The 25298-nt window shown below is 52.3% G+C and overlaps 7 non-coding genes across 7 annotated transcripts; 2 read left to right on the forward strand and 5 right to left on the reverse strand.

Moving 5' to 3' along the window:
* Positions 1-157: 157 nt before the first annotated feature.
* On the reverse strand, positions 158-229 carry TRNAM-CAU. The gene has a single exon. It is a non-coding gene; the product is annotated as a tRNA-Met (tRNA).
* Positions 230-6604: 6375 nt separating this feature from the next.
* TRNAS-CGA lies at positions 6605-6675 on the reverse strand. The gene has a single exon. It is a non-coding gene; the product is annotated as a tRNA-Ser (tRNA).
* Positions 6676-8238: 1563 nt separating this feature from the next.
* TRNAQ-CUG lies at positions 8239-8310 on the forward strand. The gene has a single exon. It is a non-coding gene; the product is annotated as a tRNA-Gln (tRNA).
* A 4744-nt stretch (positions 8311-13054) lies between these two features.
* Positions 13055-13249, reverse strand: LOC120376379. Its single transcript, XR_005587261.1, has one exon. It is a non-coding gene; the product is annotated as a U2 spliceosomal RNA (small nuclear RNA).
* Positions 13250-18368: 5119 nt separating this feature from the next.
* LOC120376605 lies at positions 18369-18584 on the forward strand. Its single transcript, XR_005587460.1, has one exon. It is a non-coding gene; the product is annotated as a small nucleolar RNA U3 (small nucleolar RNA).
* A 4587-nt stretch (positions 18585-23171) lies between these two features.
* On the reverse strand, positions 23172-23245 carry TRNAT-UGU. The gene has a single exon. It is a non-coding gene; the product is annotated as a tRNA-Thr (tRNA).
* A 1479-nt stretch (positions 23246-24724) lies between these two features.
* Positions 24725-24806, reverse strand: TRNAS-GCU. Its single transcript has one exon. It is a non-coding gene; the product is annotated as a tRNA-Ser (tRNA).
* Positions 24807-25298: the final 492 nt, after the last annotated feature.

The raw sequence follows: 25298 nt of genomic DNA on the forward strand, positions 1-25298 counted from the left end.
AGGCCTGCCTCTTGCCTTCAGCCCAGGCAGCCAGAGAGCTCCCTGGCAGGCCGCCACTTCGCCTCAGCCACCTCTTGCCTCATGGCCTAGGCTCTTGGGGCTCTGCTGGTCACCCGCTCGCTTGAAGGCCCAGAGGGAAAAGAAACAAGCGCACACGTAGCAGAGGATGGTTTCGATCCATCGACCTCTGGGTTATGGGCCCAGCACGCTCCCGCTGCGCCACTCTGCTGCTTCTTCACACTCTCCCCCTGCCACCTAGCTGCCACTATCCGGATTAGTGCCTTACACACCCTCGCTCTGGCAGGCAGATGCGCAGGCTACTAGGCAGCTGCCCTGGTTACAGGATTTTACAGCTAGCTTCTACAGGGTAAAAAGGATCTATTTGGGGTTTGGACCCCATTGGGAGCTGGGTAGCTGAGTGCCAGAGACGGGAGCACTTCTTAAACTGTTTTCAGTTACGCTTGTGGGGGACGAGGTTCAGCCTTGGATCCATGTCTGCAGCAGGCAAGCACCTCTGGCTCAATCACCCCCCGCCGTATTAGCAGAGTAAAACGCGGAGCGAACGCACACGCCTTGCAAAGGAAGAGGAGCTGGGATCTCGAACAAAAGTCAACATTTTATTAAGATGAAGTTCAAAGAAAAAAAAAGTCTACGGTACAGAGTTTCGGCGTAGAAGTTTCTGGTGCTCAGGGAACAACGTACAGCTTACCCAAGGGTGCAAAGGTCGGTTTAAAATGGGGTGGCATAAAAAATACATAATCTGCAATAGCCCTGACTGGGGGTAAAAGGTTAACGTACAGCCACTGAGTTAGGAGGGTATGTTGTCCATATGAGGGCTACGTTCAGGTGTGGAGTATAACGAGCGGTTACGACGATGAGGATGGATTGACCCGCGTTAGGTGAGTTTTAACGTTCGGTGTTTGGGAATCTTTGCCACAATCTAGTTGAAGCAGGGTCAGTATGAAGTCAACCCTGCCATCTGTTGGTGATCTGTCGTCAAGGCCTTTTGGGGCTGATGTCATTTGCATGGTAACACCCACCCCGGATTGCATGATGGGAGTGCTTGTCCAAACGGTCATTTCAGCTGCTGCGGGATCCCCAGTCTCTTTGTTATTGGGGCAGGAGTAATCCAGTGTATTTTCCTGTTGATTTTGGATCAAGGACAGAGTAACTGTACCTGGCATTTGAGGCCTGAGAGCGTCACCCTCGCCTGAAAAGTACTCACCATTAAGGGGTAGGGGTTCCTAACGGCAGCGCATGGAGGGAGGTAGAAATGGATGTTTGTTGGTCTCTTGCAGGTGCTGCTGATGTCCTTTCTGCTGTTCCTGGTGTGGAGAGGCAGAGGCGGTTTTGAATCTCTTCAAATTGTTGTTAGTGCTGCAGTTGCTCACCCTAAGCTTATGCCGTTAGGTCTCTTTCACGGTGTATTTTGGCCCTGAGAGGTAAAAGGTGTGTTGTTAGGGAGTGAGGTAGCAAACGTTAGTTGCAGAGGTGGTGCATGTGCCACAGAAGTCGTGTGCCCCCCCCCCGCCCCCGTCCAAGAGTCCAGGATTTGCATAAACCCACCCACTGACCAACAATCTCACTCTGCTAACTCTTGCAGCAAAACTTTTCTGCCAGGTTCTCATTCCGAACTGTATTCCTATGAACTTAAGCTTTTAAATAGCATCACAGTCCACTTCCTTCAGTATATCTCAATTTTTTACTTATCTGTCTAAGATTTTAAGTGTATGCTTTAACACACTATTTATAGTGGAATAATAATTAATTCTATTTTTCAACTAAAGAGAGAAGAAAACGATAAAATGTGTATTTAGAGAGTTCGGCAGAATCTCAGGATGTTAAACACATATATTTTCAATCTCTCTTAAATTGCTATTCTTTGGAACCCATGTCCCTTGTCTATCGATTTTTATGTAGGTTCGGGTGAGTCCCGAAATCATTAACTGCTAAGTACCGTTCTACTGTTTTTGATTCATATGACCAGGATTACTACACTTTATTACTCCTGCCCTATTAAGAAAGTGTTTGGGGATCCCACAGCAGCCAAAATCACCATTTGGACAAGCACCCCCATCATGCAATGCGGGGTGGGTGTGACCATGCACATCAGCAACCAAAAGCCTTTACAACACATCACCAACAGATGGCAGGGTAGAGTTCATTCTGACCCTGCTTACATCCTCCCCACAGCCAAGAGTTGGTGGTCCTGATAAATCACACTCCCTATTATACCAGCTCATTGGTATTGAATGCTGAAGTTATGGCTAGCAAAAGTAGCCACCCATCTCTGCCCTGTAGCATCCAGCTTAGCCCTTCTTAACACATAAGTCAGTGGATTGTTCTCTGTGCATACCTGAAACTGAGCACCAGACAAGTAGTCTCGAAATTTCTCAATGATGTCCCATTTCAAGGCCAAGAACTGCAGCTGGTGGATGGGATAGTGAGATTTGCTATCAGACAGTCCTCAGCTGGCAAAGGCTACAGATTTACATTTACTTTCCACTTCCTGGTAGGAGAGTGCTCCCAGACCCTCCAAATTGGCATCAGCATGCAGGATACTGTTTGTTTGGTCAGCAAGGACTAGGACTGGCACATGAATCAGGCAAATAATGATTTCCCGTAAAGCCCTGTCACATCTCTCATCCCGCCATGTCCCCAATGGAGAGGAGAGGAGCCCCTCCCCTGTCCCAGGCCAGGCGTACCAGATCTGTGGGGGGCAGATGTCCATGGCCCAGCCCAGGTGAGCTGGAGCTGCTGGGAAGAGAAGTTCCTTCCTCAGCCCAAGCCCACCAGAGTTGATGTTGCAGTGGGGGAGAGGTATTTCTCACCTGGTTTTTAGATGCTCTGATGAGAGGGAGCAGAAGAAAGATTTTTCTTCTCCTTACATTTCAAATTCTCCACCCCCACCCCTAACCATTTTCTGCTCTAGCCTGATCTCTCTCTTATGTGTCCAGGGCCGTCCTTACCCATAGCCAGCTGCCTAGGGCACCACTAGGTGTGGGGGCACTGCTCTGATGGGAGCCTGGACAGACGGGAAGCAGTGGAGCATGTAAGAGCAGGGCTGCTGGGTCCTAGAGAGAGCCGAATGCAGCACAGTCTGAGGGAGGGGATTGGCTGCTGGGGTCTCTGGGAAGGGGAGGGGTTGGGGAGGGAGCTCACCTGTGAGTGTGACTCTTTCCCCCGGCTGAGGTGAGGTGAGGCAGGCCCTGCGGCTCTGGAACCAGTATCCTCTGTTGTCCCCCATAACATCCATTCTTCTCCCACCCTGCCCCATGGAGCACCCCCTCCTTTCTCCCTCCTCCCCAGGAGCATCCCTCTCTCTCTCTCCTCCCTCCCCTCCATCAGGGATGGGTTGGGTGAGGTGCTGGGGGGTAGGTGGGGGGAGGAGGCTGGCTCCCTGCCTGCTGAGGAATGAAAGTGAAAGTAACTCACTTCCTGGGCAGTGAGCCAGGATTGGAATGTCACAGGGGGCTGGGCTGGGGTTAGCCAGATGTGTGAAAACTCAGGACAGGGGGTTGGGATAGGGTGAGCAGATATCCCTATTTTATAGGGCCAGTCCCAATTTTGGGGTCTTTTTCTTATATAGGCTCCTTTTACCCCCCACCCCCACCCCCTGTCCTGATTTTTCGCACTTGCTGTCTGGTCACTCTGGGTGGGGGTAATTGGTGCCTATATAAGACAAAGCCCCAAATATCGGGACTGGCCCTATAAAATCAGGACATCTGGATCTGGTCAACCTAGCTGGGGAGCGTGTCTCCCCCGGGCTGGCAGCTGCCACCGATCCACCTCATCCGGGGGGAGCTGTACAGGGCAGGATGAGCTGCTGTGGCTCCATGGGTGACCTGTCCCTGAGATCAGATGCTGTGCTAACTTCACCATGGTCCGTAAGGCTGGTGGTGGTGCCCATTGGCGTGTGATTGGACCTGAGGGTTTGCTGCTGCTGTTGCCACTCTGCACCCCAAGAGGTGGATTTTGGGGTCTACTGCAGCTGTTGGACCAGCAGTATGAAAGCAGTACTGTGTTGCCATTTAGATTGTCATTTAACAACTTTGTTTGCCAAAAATTCTTGCTAACAATCCTGAATCCAATTTCAATATTTAAAAAAAAAAAGTCAATCTCTTAGCCAAAAACAGAAAATTAAGTTGTTGACAATTATTAGTGACAGGTTTGGTTTGAGGCAGGGAGTAGGCCAGTTTTCATCAGAGAAACAAAAAATGTTGACTGACTTTCCTATAGCCTGTTACTCCTGATAAGAGCCCTCCAACAACTGTAATATGCTCATCTCCTTACTAGTGTATAGAGCAGGGGTCGGCAACCTACGGCACACATGCCAAAGGTGGCAGGTGAGCTGATTTTTGATGGTACGCAGCGGCAGGCTGAGCGGCTCAGCCCATCACTGCTCTGGGGTTCCGGCTGCTGCCCTATTGCCAGCTGGGATACCGGCCGCCAGCCCCACTCAGCACCCGCTGCTGGCCTGGGGACCCCCAAGGAACCCCAGGCTGGCAGCGGGCTGAGCAGGCCGGCAGAACCACTCAACCTGCTGTCAGCCTGGGGATCCATTCACTCAGCCGGCAGCGGGCTGGGTGGGCTGGAGGCGGGCTGAGCAGGGCCGGTGGGGGGTTGAGTGGCTCAGTCTGCTGCCAGTCTGGGGTGCCGGCAGCACTCAGCCTGCTGCTACTCCGGGGTTCCGGCTGCCGGCCCCTTGCCAGTCAGGAGCCCAGCCGCCGGCCCCACTCTGCCTCCTGCCAGCCTGGGTGAGCAGAATCCCAGGCTGGTAGCGGGCTGAGGGGGGTTGGCGGCCGGGATCCTGGCTGGCAGGAGTTGGTGGTCAGAACCCCAGACCAGCAGTGGGCTGAGCAGGGCCTGGGATCCTTGTCTAGGGTTCCAGCCACCAGTCCCACTCAGCCCGCTGCCGGTCTGGGGTTTCATTTACTCAGCTGGCAGTGGCCTGAGCAGGACCGGTGGCCAGGACCTCAGATAATAGTTTATTTATATAATATACACATAGAGAGAGACCTTCTACAAACATTAAAATGTGTTACTGGCATGAGAAACCTTAAATTACAGTGAACTTGGCACACCACTTCTGAAAGGTTGCCGACCCCTGGTATAGACTGACCATATGTTGTACTAAGATTCTCCTGCTTTTTTTTCCCTGTGAGTCAGTATAGCTTTTGCCAGCCCAGAAGTTGGGCAGCCAATGTTTTACATTTTCACAATATTTTCTCCAACTTTCATAAAGTAAATACATAGTTACTATGAGTTTAAAAGGCCAGGGACACTTCCTTGTGAAGAATCTGTACAGCAGATCATGCTAGAGCTGTGAAAATGTCAGTTTTTGATGGAACTTTAGAGGCAGTGATTTATCATGTATTTTATCATATGAATGTGCTGCTATTGCCAATGTCTTTCCAAACAAAAATAAGGCACAATAGGACTTCTGTAACATTTCTGTGCTACCTTAATCTAGATGAGATGATTCTGTGCTGACTTCATTTTGGTCACTTTGTGCTTTACCTAGCAGTAAAACTAGGGTTATATTTTCCCACTGTTTGGAAACCCAGCTTATTAAACTGATTTTGCAGCCAAAAAAGCCAGAAAGATTGCTTTTAATTAAAAACAAATCTTTGTTTCAATACCTCTTCATTTTGACAAATTAAAAAAATTATATTATTTGCATCATTCTGTCAAATCAGAATTTTTTCTATAGTGCTACTTCTTTAGTGCTAGACCATCAGCATTACAGTGTGCTTAGTTAAGTAAAACTGGTTTTAATAACGTGAATGTGGCAAGTTTTCCAATACTGTATGCTTATGTTTGTGTTGCTAAGAGCAGAATAGGCACAGGGGCACCAGTTTAATAATCTCACCTAGGGCACCATAAATCCTAAGGACGGCCCTGCTGGTGAGTGCGGATCTCCCTCAGCCTCCCCCGCAATGCTGGTCAGTTTTATTGTCACTGTGATAGTCGGTGCTTTGCTTCAGGGCCGGCCCTAGAGGGGTCTGTGACAAATCCCCCCTTTCCTCCCCAGGCCCTGCCCCCACCCCACCCCTTCCCCCAAGCCCCCACCTCTGTCCCATCTCTTCCCAGCTTGCACCTTCCTGCCCCATTCCTCTCCCTCCCCCACCTCCTCCAGTCCCTGCTCCTCCCCCTCCCTGCCCAGCGCCTCCTGCACCCCACTGAACAGCTGATCACTGGCAAGTGGAAGTCACTGAAGGGGAAGAGGAGGAGCTTGTCAGCAAGGCCTGTAGTGGCGGGGCGGGGGGAGCTGGCTGCCAGTGGGCGCTGAGCACCTATTTTTCCTCTGTTGGTTCTGCAGCCCCGTAGCTCCCATGGCGTCGCTGACTTGGCTCCTGTCACACTCTAGAGAGAGGAGAAGAACCAGGGCTATGGCTGATCTATGGGGCACCAGGTGAGTGGCAGAGGCTTCAGATGCTGAGAGTTTGCCCGACCCCTCAGGGACACAGTGTGAGGTGGTGTCCCAGGGATCTCTATGAAAGGAGCAGAACAGGATTTACTTGGGGTGGGGAGAGAATTGAGAGTGTCTCGGGGGTTGTACAGAGGTATTGCCCCAGTGAGACACCTGCTAAAACACAGGCTTCGCTGTGAGCAGGATTCAAACCCGCCTACTGGATTTCGACTCCAACACCTTAACCACTCGGCCATCACAGCTGTTAGCACAAAATTGCCCAATGCCAGAGAAACTGGTAAAGAATCACAATGCCCAGGCGTGAAGTCATCTGAACTACAGAATTCCCACCGCAAACCTGGCTCCCAAAGCACAGGGGGTATTGGGGGTTTGTTCTCTTTGCTTAGCCATGTGCAGTCGCACAGAGAGCGCGTTTAAAAGTCTCCCCTCCCACAGAGCGGGAAGGGGAAATGATTCTCAACTTGAAGCCTGATGTTGGGTGACCAGATGTCCCAATTTTATCAGGACTGTCCCAATATTTGCTTGTTTGTCCCACGTCCCGACTGATGTTTGGTCGGGACACTGGACAAACAAAAATTTTGCCCTCTGCCCCGGCACACAGGCAGAGCCCGAAGGGACACTCGCCCCCCCGACTCCGCCCCCTCCTTCCCCCATTGGATCCCTCCCCAAATCCCCGGCCTGGCCCTGCCCCCAGCCCCACCCCCTCACTGCCCCATTGGATCCCTCCCCAAATCCCCGCCCTGGCCCTGCCCCCAGCCCCAGCCCCTCACAGCCCCATTGGATCCCTCCCCAAATCCTCGCCCTGGCCCTGCCTCTTCCCCAAGCAGGCGGCATCCTCCTCCCTCCCACGTTTGCACATGGGCCATGGCCATGGCCGGGAGCGCAGCATGGAGGCTGCTCCAGCCCTGGAGCCTGCGGGGCAGCGCAGTGGGGCTGGGGGCAGTGCGGAGCAGGCAGGGCCCAGGTGGGCGGGGGTCAGAGACACACGTGGGGCAGACACGCTCCTGCCAGGAGGGCCCGGGCCCGGCTGCCTGGTTCTCCCCTTGCCCGGGAGCTGCAGGAGGGACCTGGAGCGCGGCTCGGCTGCAGAGCTCAGAGCCCAGGCTGGGCCCAGGAGTGAGGGGATGGGGGAGCTGGGAGTGTATCGGGGGTCGGAGCCGAGAGTTGGGTGGAGACGGGGCTGTGCCACTGCCGCCTGGTCGGGGGGGGGGCCTTTGGCTTTTTTTTTTTTGCTCCGCCACCCGCGTCCCGATATTTCATCTTTGACATCTGGTCACCCCAGCCTGATGTGAATGAGGATGTCTGGACCAAGCGGCCCGGGATTGGCCTTTGCGAGAGAAACCACTGTCAAGTTTGATCCAATTAGGACAAGTCAGCAAATAAGAACAACCTCAGGTATCAGTAACTGCTGCAGGTAGCAAAGTCCTACAGGGAGCAGTTTCTGGCACTACACCTGCACAGCTCTGCTCCCTGGCTCTTCTCGGGCTCCTGCTCTCGCCTTAGCTCTGCCCCACTCTGCCCCAGGCAGTTCCAGCTCACACGGAGGATGGGACCCCCTGGCTTGGTGACTCCCTCATTACACTGCCTGGCCTGTCAGTCCGGCTAACTTGGAGCTTTGGCCTCTCCCCATTGCCCAGGGGACTGTCAGTCTCAGGGTCCTGATTTCCCATTGGCCCTTCCCCCTTCTATTGGTGCTGGGAATTAGCCAACCAAACCCCCCACTAAGCTTTAGTAAGGGGCCAACAGTCCCTTACATGAGCCAGCCCCGTGAGGGTCACTGATGTGCAGAGAAGGCAGCATGAGCTGGTCCCATGGTGTAATGGGCAGCACTCAGGACTCTGAATCCTGCAATCTGAGTTCAAATCTCAGTGGGACCTTGTGTTGGTTTGTGGTAAAGCCCTGGAGCTCCCAGTGCTCAACTTCCCTGTGTCCTGTTGTGCAAGAGCAAATCTTTCCCATCCTGTTGGGTGACTCAGGCCTCTGGGTGGGAGGCTGCGGTGGGTTAGGGCTCTAGAACTGACACCTGAGGGTTGGGATTCTCACAGATTCACCTGGTGCCCACAAGTTTGGCACTTGCCTTTGTGCTTTTCCTCTTGCCCACCTGGCGCTTGAAGGAAGGAGGGCCAGGGCCAGGCTTCGTAGGCAGGAGGGAGACAGAGTCTCAGGCAGGAGCCCAGCACCTCTCCTCCTCTGGGCACCTGGAGCAGAGGCGGCTGGTGCTGACAGCTCCAAGGGAAGGTTTAAAATCCACAGAGCAATGGAAGGTGGGCAAGAAGAGGGCAGGACCATGACTTATGCGTGGCCAGCAGACAGCCACAGAGACACCCAGCCAGGCTGCTCCCTGCCATGCCGAACCCCCACTGAAGGCCACCCTCAGGCCAGCCTGCAGGGCGGCTGCTGATGCTCTGTGGTTAACATCAGGAGATGGTAGGAAAGCAGGGCCGGGCCCCCTGATGGGGCCTCTGACCGTTCCCACTCATGGTGCTGACTTTGGAAGTGGAGCCGCCCATTTTCTTTGGCAAGTCAGGAAGGGCAAAGGCGAGACTGGAAGCACCTGGGGCTCATGCCCCAGCCTTTGTGACACCCAACCCCCAACTCCTTCCCGGGACTCTAGCTGAAGCCAGAGCATTGGCCTGAGCGGCCAAGAAGAGGTTCCAGCCCTGAAGGCAGCAGGACTTGCAGCACAAAGTGAGCACAACCACAAGGGGACTCAAATCCTGAATCATCCGATCCACAGGGAGATGCCTTATCCTTTAGGCCACATGATGAGGGGGTCTAAGCTCTTCTTTGGAAAAGCCGGACACTGTGTTTCTCAGGTCATCTACTGAGCGGGGCCGAGACGCTCTGGGCACAATAAGTCGAATTCCCAGCGAGATGTGAGACTTAATTCTATGGAGCCAGGTGCAGGGCTTTGCCAGGGAGGCTCAGGCATGGGGGACTGGGGTGCAGTGGACGCACCGGCTGTCTAGATACAGAGATTTAATTGCACTGAGGCACAGGAGGGAGGAGGAATCCCGCTGATGGTCAGTGGTTGTGCAGAAAAAAGGGTGTTGATTCCCCCATCCTAAATGGGCTGGTTGGCTTGACCCTTCTCTCTGCTGCAGAGCATGGTGGGGACTGCAGCTCACCCCTTGTGGGACAGGAGAGCAGAGATGCAAGGTGCTGGGCTCAAATGCGCCTGGAGGGCAGCTCCAGTGGGGTGGGGCAGGGCCTGTGGTTTACGTTCTGCGTTGCCTGGTGCTGGGCCATTGCACAATCCCCAGCCACGCCGCACAGCGCGTCCCGAGAGGAGGTGGGGGGCCAAGCAGATGATCCAGCATGAGGGGGAGAGGATGTGTGGTTGGGGGGAGGAAAAGCCTTGGGCTGCACTGGGGGAGTGCAGAGCAGGGGTGACACCCCAGAAACCTGCAGCAAAGGGATGGACAGGTGGGGTGGGTGGATAGAAAAGGCAGTGAGCCTAAAAGGGGAGTGGGGGTCAGTGGTCAGAACAGGGAGGGGGCTGGGTGCTAGGACCTCTGGGTTCTATCCCTGGCTCTGGGAGCAGAGGGGGGTCTAGAGGTGAGAGCAGGGGGACTGGGAGCATCTTCTTAATTCACAGGGTAGTTCTCTTCCCAGCTCGTGCGAGGGCGGGAAACGCCACCAGCCCCATTTCCTGGATGGGAGAACTGAGGCCCAGAGAGGCTGAGTGATGTGCCCAAGGACACTCGGGAAGTCTGTGGCAGAGCAAAGCATGTTTCTCCCCCTCCCTTCCCAGAGTCTGGCCTGTTACTGGGTGGTGTAGGGTCTCAGGAGGAGCAGTGTGAGGGCGGGGTCTCGGGTGAATGGGTGGTACAGGGGTGGGGTCATAAGGGGAAGGGGCAGTGTGGCATTGGGGCTTGGGGGAAGAGGCGCTGTGAGGGCGGGATCTCGGGGCAAAGGGGAAGCATGTGGGTGGGGTCTCGGGGGAAGGGGCGATGCAGGGGCAGGGATTAGAGGGAACAGGTGGTGCAGGGGTGGGGTCTCAGGGCAGTGTGAGGGCGGAGTCCCAGGGGAAGGGGCGCAGGGGCAGGGTCTTAGGGAGAAAGGGAAGCTCAAGGGTAGGAACTTGGGGAAAGGGGCCATGTGGGGTGGGCCCTTAGGGAGGGTGTATTGGGGGCAATGCGCGAGTGGGGAGTTGGGGACGGGGCAGTGTGCGGGGGGGGTCCGGGGGACACGGGGCAATGGGCGGGCGGGGCCTTGGCGGACGGGGCAGGGCAGGACTTCAGGGACAGGGGCGGGGATTAGGGGGAACAGGCGATGTGAGGGGACCTCGGGTTAGGGGCAGCGTGAAGGCAGGACATCGGGGGAAGGAGGCAGGGCTTTGGGGGCGGGCACAGCGGGGGGCAGGGCTTTGGGGGAAGGGGCGGGGGCTGGGCTTTGGGGGAGGGCACAGCGGGGGGGCAGGGCTTTGGGGGAAGGGGCGGGGGCAGGGCTTTGGGGGCGGGCACAGCGGGGGCGGGGCTGGGGGAAGGACTCATTCTGGCCGGGGGCGGGTCTGTCTGGGGCTGTCGCTGTCCCTGCAGCGGGTGTTTGGAGCCGGGCTCACCCGGGGGAGGGGGCGGGGCCGGGGGCAGCGGGAGTCGGGGGGTGACACGCGGCCGGTGCCTGGGCCCGCTCACACCCAGCGAACAAGGGGCGCCGGGAACATCCCCGCGGGGCGGACACGGGGATCCAGTCCCCGCACAGAGCCAGACCCGGCCCCGCCCTGACCAGCCGGGGGGTGAAAGGGGCGAAGCGGCGCAGCACGTGCCTACGCGGGGCAGCTTCAGACCCTGCACCGGGGGGGCGGGGCCGGGGCTCTCTGGGGGCGGGGCGGGGATGAGGAGTTGCGTTGGGGGGGGGAGGTGTCAGGCTGACCCAGGGACCCGCCCTCACCTGGGCTGGAGAGGACGGAGGCGCCCCGGGGCAGGCTGGGAGTTGTAGTTCCTGGCTCGTCTCAGAGCGGAAGTGACGGACAGTTGCTCGGGCAATGCGCCCCCTCCCGGTGCACACTGGGAAGCGTAGTTCTCTCGCTCTCTCTCTTACACGCGACCTTCTAGTGGAGGAGGGGCCGTAGCTCGTCACTTCGCCGCGCCCCTCCCCGCTCGCTGATTGGCGGAGAGAGCGCGGGACAGAGACTCGGCGCGTGGGGGGAGGCCCCGGTTCCCTCGCCCCGGCCGCTCCCAGCTTGGGCGCGCGCTGCGGCCGTTGGGATTCGAATCCCGCTCGCGGCCAGGGGCGGTCCCGGAGCGGGGGAGGGGGCTGGGCTGCTGCGCTCTGTCCTCTCCTTATGCAGCCCAGGTGGGGAAGGTGACCTGGATGCAGGGAGCCCCGATGTCGCTCCTTGCTCCCCCCTCACAGCCCCCTAGGGGGGCACAGCCCAACATTGGGGGGAGCAGTAGCTACATATGCGAGTTGCACTTTAATGATACAGAGATTGCACTGCAGCACTTTATATTTCACAGTGTAAATATTTGTAATAAAACTATATATAGTGAGCACTGTACACTTCGTATTCTGTGTTGTAATTGAAATCAATATATTGAAAATGTAGAAAAACAAAATATAATACCGTAATTTTAAATTAGTATTCTATTTTTAATGGTGTGATTAAAACAGATTAATCATGATTTTTTTAAAGCTAATTGCGTAAGTTAACTGCGATTAATTGACAGCCCTAGATTTGAATTTTTCTGTCCCATGCAGGACAAGCTGGAATATCTGTGTGCAGGGAAAGAGCCTGGGGGGAATTGTGCTGGGAAATTATTTCCTGTTCTGTCATGTCCCCAGTTGCCCTTTTTGCCCTAACAGGCTGCAGCGCAACATCCATGTTTTGCTCCAGCTCATTCCGTCCTCCCAGGGGCCGGGGAAGGGAAATGGCTGCAGTGGAGCCAGTTGAGGGAGGGATGATCAGGGAGTTGCTGGCGGGTTCCCTTGGCGGGGAGAAAGGGCAGTAAATACATAGGGGGTGGGAACTTCTTCCAGGAAGGTTGGTCTGGGTGGGAGAGGGCAGGAAATCCCCAGGGTGGGGGACAGGGTGTGGCAAACCTGCTGGGATTTGTTTACTGTGAGGCTCCAGCATTTCTCAAATGTGGCCACCAGGGGCTTTTATTGAGGCCACAGCCTCCTGGGCTGTAATTGAGGGAGTGCGATGGGGCTCAGGCTTCAGGCTTCTGCTCTGGGATGGTGGGTGGCAGGCTCAGTCAAGATACATGGAACGTAGGCTGGGTGGGGAGAAGTCTGTGTAACTCATCCAGTTATTGATATACATGTGACCTCGAATATTACCAATCTGTGTTCCCCCCCCCACACACACAAAACCCCCCAACCAACCATCTCCCAAACAGACCCTCAGTCTGGAAAGCATTTGTCTCTCATGTTGTTGAAAAGACTCAAAGCAAACAGAAGAATCTCAGCTTTTAAAACAATCCTCTAGCAAGACAAAGAAACTTACGTCTGTAGACTCAGAAAGCACTCCCAAGATATTTTAACAATATGTTGTCATGAAGAAACCAAAGTGCTAAAGAGGCCTGATTTTTTTAACTACTTTAAAAAAATCTTCTCAAATCAGCATCTTTAGAGTGAAACTTTTTCTGCTTTTCTAACCAGACAGTTTTCCCCAAAAGGAGAGGCACTGGTCCTGGAGACACTGCAATACCAGGTCAATGCATAGGGTGGACAGAGCAAGCTCCTATTCCATCCCCTTGTTTCAAAAATCAATTTAACATACAGTCCTCAAATAAAGGACCGATCAGATATTAAACTGATAAGAACTGACACTACGCTTTTGATCTTAGCTCCAAGGAGCCGAGAAGCGATGCTGAGAGTCTCGGATGCTAGGCAGCCGCTCTTCCCCCACTGCTTTCTACTTCAGCACGAGGAGCTCCCAGACACGCACCAAACACCATTCCCGACACTTTGATAACTAGGTAACTCGAAGCATAGGCGACAGGTTTGTATAATTTTTGGTGGGGCCCAAAATGGTGGTGCCCCCCTGCTCCCGCCCTGTAAGCTGATATAAAATGAAGCTACAACGTGTCAGTGCCACAAGATTACAAGGGTCAATTAAAAGTGGAAAGTCAGAAGCAGCACTTGCCTACTTCAATATACAGTATTATATTTTGTTGCACCTGTTGTGATGAAGTGGGAATGTTCTTAATATTTTCTCTGAATACTGTGTGGGTGCCTCAGTTTCCCCTGCAAGATGCCAACTGAAGGTGTTGGGGACAAAGAGATCAGGTGGCCTCCCTGTCCGGAAGAGACACAGAGGCCAGAGGAGGGAGTGTCAGTTTGGAGCTGGCTGGGGAAATGGGGAGAGACCCAGAACTTGGGTCTGGGCTCCCCACCCCCCAAGATGGACCTGACAGAGGGGTTCTGTTTTCTGTACCAACAAGCTCTGTTTAAACTGTGTTCCCGTCATCTAATAAACCTTCTGTTTTACTGTCTGGCTGAGAGTCACATCTGACTGCGGAGTTGGGGGTGCAGGGACCTCTGGTTGCCCCAGGACCAGCCTGGGCAGACTCGCTGTGGAAAGTGCATGATGTGGAAGGGCATGCTGAATGCTCCGAGGTCAGACCCAGGAAGGTGTAAGCTTCTTGCCCTGGAGACAGTCTGCTCCGAGAAAGGAGGCTCCCCCAGAGTCCTGGCTGGCTTTGTATGGAGTTGTTCCAAAGCATCCCAGCATCCCCTTCCACACCATGCGCTTCCCAGAAGTCCGCACAGGCACTGACACTCCCTCCTCTGGCCTTTGTCTCTTTTCCAGGCATTAGGAGGCCACCTGATCTCTTTGTTCTCCAACACCTTCAGTTGGCACCTTGCAGGAGAGTGGCCCAGGCCATCAGTTGCCCGGAGACAGGGTTGCGGCCATTCTCTGTGCAGACGGCATCACACTGGCCCTCTAGGGCTCTACAACAATCACACCCCCTTATCCCACCAACTAGATCCTTGAGAAATGCATAGGGGAAACTGAGGCACCCACGCAGTATTCAGAGAAAACATTAAGAACATTCTCACTTCGTAACACCTGCATACGACTAGTTATACACTTTAAAGGGTGTAAAATAATCAAGTATTGTGCTAAACACAATGATACGCCAAACTGACCACCAAATTTAAATTGAGTGTTTTTCCCCTCAAGTGAGGGCTCTGGGGTGGGGCTGGGGATGAGGGGTTGACAGTGCAGGAGGGTGCTCAGGGTTGGGGTGCTGGGGGTGCAGGCTCTGGGGTGGGGCAGGGCTGGAGATAAGGAACTTGGGGTGCAGACAGGCTACCCCAGGGCTAGGGCCAGAGAGGACCCCCCCCAGGCAGCACACTCACTCTGCACCATGGTCACTGCACATGCTCCTAGGGCCTCTCTCAGGTCCAGAAAGCCCACTCGCCTCCCCTGTGGTGGGTACCGGGCGGGGGGTTGCCATCAAGTGTGGCCTCCCCTGCTGCTGACCCTCACCATAGCCTCACTGGGGATGGGGGATGGGGCTGCCCCTTGCCCAGCGTGGGGCAGGAGTGGGGACTGCAGGGTGGTGGCTGGGGGGGGGGGGAAACAGGGTGTCACAAAATTCACCCAAGCCCCAGCTGCTCAAGTCTAGGGAGCTCCCCTCCCACATCTCCCCTGTGGTGGGTGGGTGGGTGCTGGGGGGCAGGGGGAACTGCCAGCACATGCGGCTTCCTTCCTCCCCTGCTGCAGCCTGCTGCCCCTCACTCTTGTCTCACTGGGGATGGGGCTGCCCCTTGCCCAGCACTGGGCAGGAGTGGGGCTGTGGGGGGAGGGGGCGGATCACAGGGTCAAACCTCACAGAAGCCCCAGCAGCTGCTCAGGTGAGTGAGGTCCACTCCAGATGTCCATCTCCTGGCCAGAGTCCCCCTTGGCGTCTCCTCCAGGTGGGTGCTGGGGGTGGGGGCGGGAGAGAGGGCTCCCAAGCACGTACATGCCTCTTCCCCACTCCTCTCTCCCCCTCCCCCTCCCTCGGTGCTCCAACAGGCTGCCGGCCGCTGATCTCTATAGCCTTAGGCCAGGGATCGGCAACCGGTGGCTCGCGGCTCGCCAGGGTAAGCACCCTGGCGGGCTGGCCCGGTTTGTTTATCTGCCATGTCGGCAAGTTCGGCCGATCGCGGCTCCCACTGGCCGCGGTTCGCGGTCCCAGGCCAATGCGGGAGGCAGGAAGCGGCGCGAGCCGAGGGATGTTCTGGCCGCGGCTTCCTGCCTCCCGCATTGGCCTGGGACTGCGAACTGCGGCCAGTGGGAGCCGCGATCGGCCGAACTTGCCGACGCGGCAGATAAACAAACCGGGCCGGCCTGCCAGGGTGCTTACCCTGGCGAGCCGCGAGCCACCAGTTGCCAACCCCTGCCTTAGGCAGAAGCAGCTGCAGGCAGCCTGCAGCACAAGCAAGGGAGAGAGGCACTGGCTGGTTTTTTTTTTTCAGGCAGAGAAGCTCCAAGGTGGGGGGGCGGGGGACGCTCCAGGCAGGGCCAGGAGAGAAACCCAGCTCCAAATATTGGTGGAGCACAGCCCTCAGTCTTGAATATTCCTGGTGCTCGAGCACCTCGAGCCCATATAACCTGCTGCCCCTGGGTGGGGGCTTGGACCCAGGATGGACCGGTAGCCCCCTATCAGCTCCCCACTCCCCTAAGTTCCCTGTGCAGCAGCTGCCTACAGTTCAGCTGTGTCCCTCCCCCCACTGCCATGTGCTGCTCCTGCCCTCTGCCTTGGAGCTGCTCCCCGAGACTCCTGCTTGCTGTGCTGGGGGGAGGGAAGGAAGAGGGGGGGCTAATGTCAGGGTGTCCCCCTACCCCCTGCTCCTGCACCCCGCTTACCCCATCTTCCATAGAGCAGGACTCAGGAGGGAGAGAGCTTGCAGCAGCTGGGGTCTCAGCAAGCTGATCTAATTAACAAGGCAGTGTACTTAAGGGAAATGTACATATCTCCCTCCATTCCCGCTGCCTTGCAGAGTGAGAGAGTTAACCCTTGAGGGCTCAGCCAATTGCTAGTTCATCATTTAGCAGCAAGGGAAATATCCCACCCTCTGACTCCTCTACCTCAACCAAGCTTCACAATCATCATCACTGTGTATCAGTATTAAATTGTTTGTTTAAAACTTATACTCTGTGTGCGTGTGTGTGTATACACACAAACAGTCTTTTGTCTGGTGAAAAATATTTCCCTGGAACCTAACCCCCTCATTTACATTAATTCTTATGGGGAAATTGGATTTGCTTAACATCGTTTCGCTTAAAGTCGTATTTTTCAGGAACATAACTACAAGGTTAAGTGAGGAGTTACTGTATAGACTGCTAGTTGGAAAAGCGAGAGGGGAGAGCACAGACTGAGTGGTTAGGCTTTGTATACTGAATAAAAGAAGGAGTTTTTTCAGTGTACCAGAAATCTAGTTATGAGGAAGGTTAGATATAATAGCTTTATTTAGAAACTTGCATAACGCTTAGGTGCAGATAGTCTGGTTTTCTTTTTGCTGGGATGGGTTTTGAGTAAATCATGAGTCTGCTTGGTTTCTTTCATAATCTGAAGTGGATTGAGCATCTAAATCCTTCTACTCCTCTCCTCTCCCCCTCAAATGTGAAGGGGAACAACCTCGACCTTTTGTCTTATTCTGCTTTGTAGGAGAAAGATGCTCTATTTAAATAGTCGTGATCCATGTAGGTTAATTCTTATGCTGAATGGCGGGTAGGAGAGGGTATAAATCATTGGAAACTCTTGCCGCACTCCCGGTGTGGCCTGTGTTTTTCTTTGTTTTAAAATGAGACTATCTAGTTTTTATGTAACTATATTTGGGTGGTTTCACTCATATTTATATTGCTATGAATTTCATGTGCTCTTGTCTCACAGCAGACATGGGGGAAAAGCCTGTGGCAATGACTTTGCAAAATTATAGACTAGTGATTCTCAACCTGTGGCCCAATCACCAGCTGCGGCCGATGTGGCATCCTCAGGGCCATACAGGTAGTATATAGTGTGTGGATTCTGCTCACATAACACAGAGAAAGTTGCCTATGCAGCTCACAATAGTAAATAGGGTCAGATCAGAAGATATCTTCTTTCCAAGTGGGAATTGTGCAGGGAGGAACAACAGACCTAGTGCAGCTGTGTTGCTACTGTCTACTAGCCCTGAAATGGTTCAGAATACCTTGGTTCAAGTGGCACCAGTTCTAAAAGTAAGGGTGAGTTAGTGCTGTGGTTCTCAAACAGGGGTATCCAATGGTCTTCCAGGGGGTACATCAACTCATCTAGATATTTGCCTAGTTTTACAACAGGCTACATAGAAAGCACTAGCAAATTCGTAACAAATTAAAATTCATACATTGATTTGTTTATACTGTTCTCTATACTACTATACACTGAAATGTAAGTACAATACTTATATTCAAGTGATTTATTTTTATAAATATTGCATCTGATTTTGTAAGCAAGTAGTTTTTAAGTGAGGTAAAACTTGGGGGAATGCAAGAGAAATCAGACTCCTGAAAGGGGTACAGGTGTCTCTGAGAGCCACTGATTTAGTGCAGGTACCACCGGTAACATAGAACCCTGCAAAAACTTCTAGTGCAGATGAATTTGAGAGCAAGCCAGAGAGAAACAGCTGCGGAGCATGCTAGAAAGGGCTGACCTGTCCGCATTGTCTGTGCCTGACAGGCTGTCATGTGGTACGGAGGAGCCTGTGAGAGGTATCCCAAAGCAAGAGGGTTTGATTAGTTGCTAGGAGCTCCACATGCTAATCAGGAGGTGTGTTTCTGTAAATAGCGACATAAACATCTTCTAATGGACAGTGTTCTAAAGCTGTCTCAATTGTGCTTTAATGAAATGGGAACCTGGTTTTAGATTTTTGGTCTTTAATTCTCTGGGGGTGAAACCCGTTGTATGAAAACATTCACCGTGGGAAGAAAGCTTGTGCACATTAGCCTGGGTGTGTAGCCGAGTACAGTTTTGTTAAGATTATACTTTCAGAAATTGTTTCTATAATTTGTAATTAGAGAAGTGTGGGTGAAAGAGTCTGATTTTGCTAATCATGAAAAGAAGTTAAAGTGTTCTTTTCTGAGCATAAAGTGAGTGGACAGTGTTTTTTAATACAGCTGCTGTTTGCTATTCATGACTGTTCTTGTTTTCTTTTTGGGAAGCTGAAAGAGAAAGAACATAAACTAAATAATTAATTCCTATAAAGCAAGTTTAAAAATAAATGTTTTGGTTTTCTTTTCTGTTATCTGAATTTGTTTAAAGCTTTTGTTGAGATCTGTTTAGTGGTGAGTCTTAATTTGTTTTGGTAGATTTTGAAAGAAAAGTAAAGGTAGTGTGGAAATGGTGTTTTAAAGGTTTCTAGTTCAGTACTTACTGAAAAAAATGTAAAATTTCTTTATGCTGCTCTATCTCTTTTTTTCTTGTAATCCATTTCAGAATTTAGGTAGGGTCCTGTGTCTGCACGTTCTCTTCCTTTTCCACTTGCCTCTCCGCTTCTCTCTTCTCCCTTCCCATTTTTGGGAAGCCCCTATTTTTACTTTTCCTGCTCTGGCAGGGGGTACGCAGTTTGCTCTTGGCCCCAAGCACATCAGACAATCCACTCAGGATCTGACAGTTGCTGTCTCCTGGCTGTATAGTGCATAGAGGGTTCTAAAGCTGTCTCAGGGTATGTCTACACTATGAGATTATTCTGATTTTACAGAAACCAGTTTTGGAAACAGATTATATAAAGTCAAGTGCACGCGGTCCCACTAAGCACATTAATTCGGCGGTGTGCGTCCATGTACCGAGGCTAGCATCGATTTCCGGAGCATTGCACTGTGGGTAGCTATCCCATAGCTATCCCATGGTTCCTGCAGTCTCCCCCACCCATTGGAATTCTGGGTTGAGATACCAGTGCCTGATGGGGCAAAAACAGTGTCATGGGTGATTCTGAGTAAATGTCATCACTCAATCCTCCCTCTGTGAAAGCAACGGCAGACAATCATTTTGCACCCTTTTCCCTGGATTGCCCGGGCAGATGCCATAGCATGGCAACCATGGAGCCCGTTCAGCCTTTTTTCACTGTCACTGTATGTCTACTGGATGGTGCTGACAGACGCGGTACGGCAGCGCTACACAGCAGCATCCCCTTGCCTTTTGCAAGTTAGGAAAGATAGTTATCAGCCATAGTATATACCGTCTGCTGCTTTGCAAATTAACAATGATAGTTGCAAGTTATACTGTACTATCTGTTGCTGTTACGGGTGCGCTTGGCCAGCCTTGGTGAGGTTGGCCAAGGGCACATGGACAAAAATGGGAATGACTCCCCAGGTCATTCCCTTCTTCACGTTTTGTCTAAAGGGAGAGTCAATCCTGTCTAGATTATCAGACAAGCCTACTAAAGAACAAGAGGCAGACAGCTGCTCCAGGTCAGAGCCCCAGACATCCTGCAGAAATGATGGGCTGTATGCTATTCTAGGGGGTGCTCCTGCAACAACCCCACTCATTGCTTCCCTCCTCCCCCACCCCTCCTGGGCTACCATGGCAGTTATCCCCCCATTTGCGTGATGAAGTAATAAAGAATGCAGGAATTTGAAGCAACACTGACGTTATTGCCTCTGCAAGTAGAGCTCAAAGGGGCGGGGGACAGCCTCCAGCTGCTATGATATTCCAGGCAGGACTGAATCTCCATTAGACAAAGCTTAAAGAAGAGAATGACCTGGGAGTCATTCCCATTTTTGCCCAGGCACCCCCAGCCGACCTCACCAAAGCCAGCCAGGAGCACTCACGGGACGATGATGACAGATATCAGTCCTACTATAACGTCTGCCCTCAGGAAGGGAAGGAAAGGGGATGCTGCTGCACCGCGTCTGCCAGCAGCATCCAGTAGACATACGGTGACATTGAAAAAAAGCGAGAAACAATTTTTTTCCATTTGCTTTTGGGGGGGGGGGCAACATAGACCCCGAACAACCCGCGACAATATTTTTGACCCTTCAGGCTTTGGGAACTCACCCAAGAATTCAAATGGTTTTCAGAGAGTGCGAGAACTATGGGATAGCTACAGATGTCAGTCGCCCCACCCCCCATGAGCGTCCATTTCATTCTTTGGCTTTCTGGTATGCTTGTCTCAGCTCCTTAAGTTTCAGCACTGTGTTGAGTCCCTGTTGTGGCCTCTGTCTACCATGGCCTTGGAGATTTTTTTCAAATGTTTTGGCATTTCGTCTTTTGGAACGGAGTTCTGATAGAACAGATTCATTGCCCCATACAGAGATCAGCTTCAGTATCTCCCCTACTGTCCATGCTGGAGCTCTTTTTTGATTCTGGGACTGCATGGTCACCTGTGCTGATCAGCGCTCCAAGCTGGGCAAACAGGAAATTAAATTCAAAAGTTTGCAGGGCTTTTCCTGTCAACCTGGCCAGTGCATCTGAGTTCAGATTGCTGTCCAGAGTGGTCACAATGGTGCACTGTGGGATGGCGCCTGGAGGCCAATACCATTGAATTGCAGCCACACTAACTCTAATCCGAAATAGCAATACCGATTTCAGCGCTACTCCCCTCGTCGGGGAGGAGTACAGATACCGGTATTAAGAGCCCTTTATATAGATATAAAGGCCTTCATTGTGTGGACGGGTGCAGGGTTAATGCGATTTAACGCTGCTAAATTCGATATAAACTCATAGTGTTGACCAGGCCAGAGAGAGCAGCAGGTTTCCCCTATTGTTTCCTGCTCTTGTTTTCTTGACTAGTTTCTGCACAGCACCAACTTGCTCTTTTGCTTTGTGAGCCTGGCTAGCTCAGTTGGCAGAGGATCAGACTTTTAATCTGAGGGTCCAGGGTTCAAGTCCCTGGTCAGGTGATAAACTACTCACCAAGATCTTAAACTGTCTTGCTGGAGTCCTCTTTGATGTTACTTTTTCTCTTCAGGATTTTCCCTTTTCTCAGAAGGGCCTTTTTGTGTGTGGGTTTGAAGGGGCAACTTCCTGACAGCCCCTCTGTCCTTGCAGCCTGGAGGAATAAAGGTCTCTGGGCATAGAGCATGTTCCTTCCCTGCACACACACACACACATACAAACACACAGAATATCCCTAAGGAATTAGAATCACCTGCTGCCTTCCCCTGTCCTGCTGGATCCCCAAACGAGGATGCTCTTCAGCTTAAACCCATGCCCCCTCTTTTCCCAGTGTCCCTCAATCCCAACCCACAGGCCCCTTCTCCTCATGCTGCTCCTCAATCCCAACCCACAGCTCCCTCCTTCCCTCCAGCAGCAGGTGCTTCAGACCCCCTCAGGAAGATTTTCTTGCAAGGTTTAGTATAGGAGTCTGCATGTGGATTTTACAGTATGTTGGAAATAGGTTGGGTCGCTTGCCGAAATGATCACTTTTGGCTGGTGTTGGATTCCCAGTCTCCATGTTATAGGGGCAGGAGAAATAAAGGGTTGTTATCCTTGTTGTGTGAATCGAGGGCAGCACAACTGTGCTTGGCAGACCCCGACTGAGGGACTCACCCTCAATTCAATAGCACTTGCTAGGCAGGGGACATGGATTCCAAAACCAAATGGGCTGGGGCTTGGGTTTCAATACTAAAAATTTAGGTGTTAGACCAACATTAGGACAGGGTGGCTGTGGAGGGATGAGTGAGTCCCTAGACACCATAGTGAGTACGGGGCCTTCTTATTTTCCCCCTTTTCCACCCAGGATGGCACGTGAATGGTACAGAGGCACCTCTGGGCTTGCACTGACTAAGGACAACAGCTGTGAGTAGGGTGCAGTGAGGGGATGGCTCATGTTAAAGGACTTTTGGTTGCTGGACTTATGAACCGTAGGGAGAAGGACACTGCCCAGCTTATTTGGGGGTGGGACTTTCCCTCATGGGTTATGTTTATGTGTTGGGGCTGCTGACATGACTTCTGCTAACCCTGGGCTTACATTGCAGTGTAGACATACCCTGAGAGGGCATCTAGACTGTGACAAAATCCCACTGGCCCGGCTGGCCTGGATGATCTGATTTGGGCTCCTGGGGCTCAGACTGGAGCCCAGGCTTGGAGACCCTCACCCCTCGTGGGGTCTCGGAGGCTGGGCTCAAGCCCAAGTGTCTACACTGTAATTTTATAACCCTGCAGCACAAGCCCCACAAGCCTGAATCAACTGACCCAGGGTTTGAGAATAGTGACTTGGGTGTGTTAATGGCAGTGTAGACATAATGCTAGGCTATGTCCACACTGCAATGAAACACCCACGCCTGTCCCATGCCAGTGCAGGCTCCCAGGCTAGGGCCGTGGGGTGGTAAATTTGCAGTGTAGACATCTCAGCTCAAGCTCAATATTGGGCTCTGGGAGCCCTCAAGGGTGGGAGGGAGTTTAGCAAGCGAAAAATGTAAAATGGCAGTGGAGTATTAGCCTGGACTCAATGGCATTTCTCCATTGGTCTGTCTGCTTTGGGGCAGGGACAATAACATGTCCTGCTGCTTTCGTTATTTCAAAGGGCGGTTTAGGATTTTCATTCTCACACACAGTGCACAAAGCAGAACTCAACCCTCCGTGCAAACTAAATGAGCTTCTCACAGATTCTGCAAGCCACAATGAGCCCTTTGGTGTGAGAGCTCAGACCTGCCCCTGTCCCAGAGGGAGGGGGGTCATCTGTGATGGGCTGGACCACTGACCTATCAGCTCTTAACTCTCAGACTTTCAGTAATTCTGTTATCAGTATAATTTAAACAGCCATACTGGGCTGGACCAAAGGCCCATTTAGTTCTCTGACAGTAGCCAATACCAGGTACCCCAAGAGGTACTCAACAAGGCACCACTGGGAGTTGAACCCAGGATCTCCTGTTTACAAGGCAGGTGCTTTAGCCAGCTAAGCCATGGTGCCTGCCTGTGGCTAAAACTCAGTGTCTGCCCAGACCTGACTCCCTGCCATCCCCACTGGGGCCTGAAAAGCTTTGCTTGTGTTTGGATTCTGCAAAGCAGAGGAGCAGGTGATGTTTTCCTTGCAAGCTGTATGTGAGTGAATCTTTGGCCAGGTCTGCAAAGTTATTTCAGCATCATTATGTAGCTCAGGTGTGTGAAAAACACACAACGCTCCCTCGGTCAGCAGCTTCTGGCTGGTGCACACACTGCAATGCCACGTCTGGTGACAAAACTGCCCTGTTTTGGTGACAAAATAAAACCACCTCGACGAGAGGCCTAGAGCTTTGTGGAGCAAACTTAAAGTGACAAATTGTCATTGTAAATGCTGCTGGTCATTATATCACCATAACTGGCCTCCACCAGTATCCCACCATGCCTGCCGTGAACTCGCCTGCCCTGCATTCCTGCTACAGAGGCTGGGCCCCTCCCTTTTCATAGCTCCAGAAAGTTCTGACAGCTGAGCCGCTATCTACACCGGGATTAGCTTGATAGAACTGCATTGCCAGCCTAAGTAATGTAATTACACCAACCTAATTTCATAGTGTAGACCTGTCCAAAGAATCACACACACACCTTGGGAGCAAAACTTCACCTGTTCCCCTGCTTTACAGAAGCCAAACACGAGCAACACTTGTCAGGGCCCAGTGGGGATTGGCAGAGAGTCAGGTATGGGCAAACACGCTGCTTTAAGTAACAGCAGGTACCATGGCTTGGCTGGTTAAAGCATCTGCTTTGTAAACAAGAGATCCTGGGTTCAACTCCTGGTGGTACCTTAAGGAGTGGCTTTTGGGGCACCTGGTATTGGCTACTGTCAGAAGACAAGATTCAGAGCTAGATAAACCTATGGTTTAAATTACACTGGCAGGCACTGATAAAGAGTTACAGAAAGTTTAGGTGTTAAGAGATGATAGGTCAGTGGTCCAGTACCCTCAATGTGGTTTTAGCTGGAAACACACCTGGAGGAAAAAGACTGAACTGAACTGATTCAGAAATCAGAAGAGAATAATAACAATAATACTTTCAAACCAAAGTCCCCAAACAGATTAGTATTGGTTTTTCAGTTTGGGGAATTTTGTTTTCTCAGTCAGACCTTGCCAAGGGAAGCAGGGAGAAAATGTTTGAGTTGCCTCCTTCAGAACAGCTTGGCCTAGATACTAGCTCTGGTTCACTGCTCTGGCCTTGCTCGGGTTGAGGGTATTTTAATAATTTGGGCTGGTCCCAGGGTGTTTGGAGGACATGACGAGGATGTTACCTTTTGAGATAAAAATTAAGAAATACAGGACTAGAGAATTTTTCTTTTTTTAAGAAATCTGGGATTTAGACATTTTATTTAAAGCAATAGAGTTCTGAGTTTCTGAGAAGGTTTTTGTTTGCAAGAAGCAACATTGTACCAAAGGGGGACATGGTTGTCTACAAAAGAGGGATAATGACTAAATGCATCCGATGAGAATGGGATTCGAACCCATGCGTGCAGAGCACAATGGATTAGCAGTCCATCGCCTTAACCACTCGGCCACCTCATCTGAGCGGTCAAGAAAAAGACAGGAGGAGAAATCTAAGGCCAGCAGAGCTAGGGACAATAAGGAGTTTCTAAACACTAAGCGGAAGCAGAGGCTGAATGAGCTCCCCCCTCACATCTAGTGAGGAGCTCGGGGAAAGACTTCAGGAACAGACCGTGTTTGCATAGACACACCTACTCTGCCTAGGTATGCAGCATGATGGGGCCGCTTTCCCAAAATGACCAGTTTTGGCTGGTGGTGGGTTACAAATCACTTTAGCATTGAGTGGAATGAAATGTTATTATCCTTCCTGCATGAGTGAAGGGCAGCAGAACATGTGGCAAACACCACAGCTTGCACACCCACCGATATAGCTTCTCCCACTGACATAGCTGCCACCTCTTGGGAAGTGGATTAACTTGGGGAAGTGGATTAGTCCGTCCTGATGGAGGGGTAGGTGGGTGAGGAATAGCTTTTATTGGACTTCATAGAAGTGATTGAGAACATCATCCTAAA

The sequence above is a fragment of the Mauremys reevesii genome, linkage group 12 (assembly GCF_016161935.1).
Source record: "Mauremys reevesii isolate NIE-2019 linkage group 12, ASM1616193v1, whole genome shotgun sequence".
Lineage (NCBI taxonomy): Eukaryota > Metazoa > Chordata > Testudines > Geoemydidae > Mauremys > Mauremys reevesii.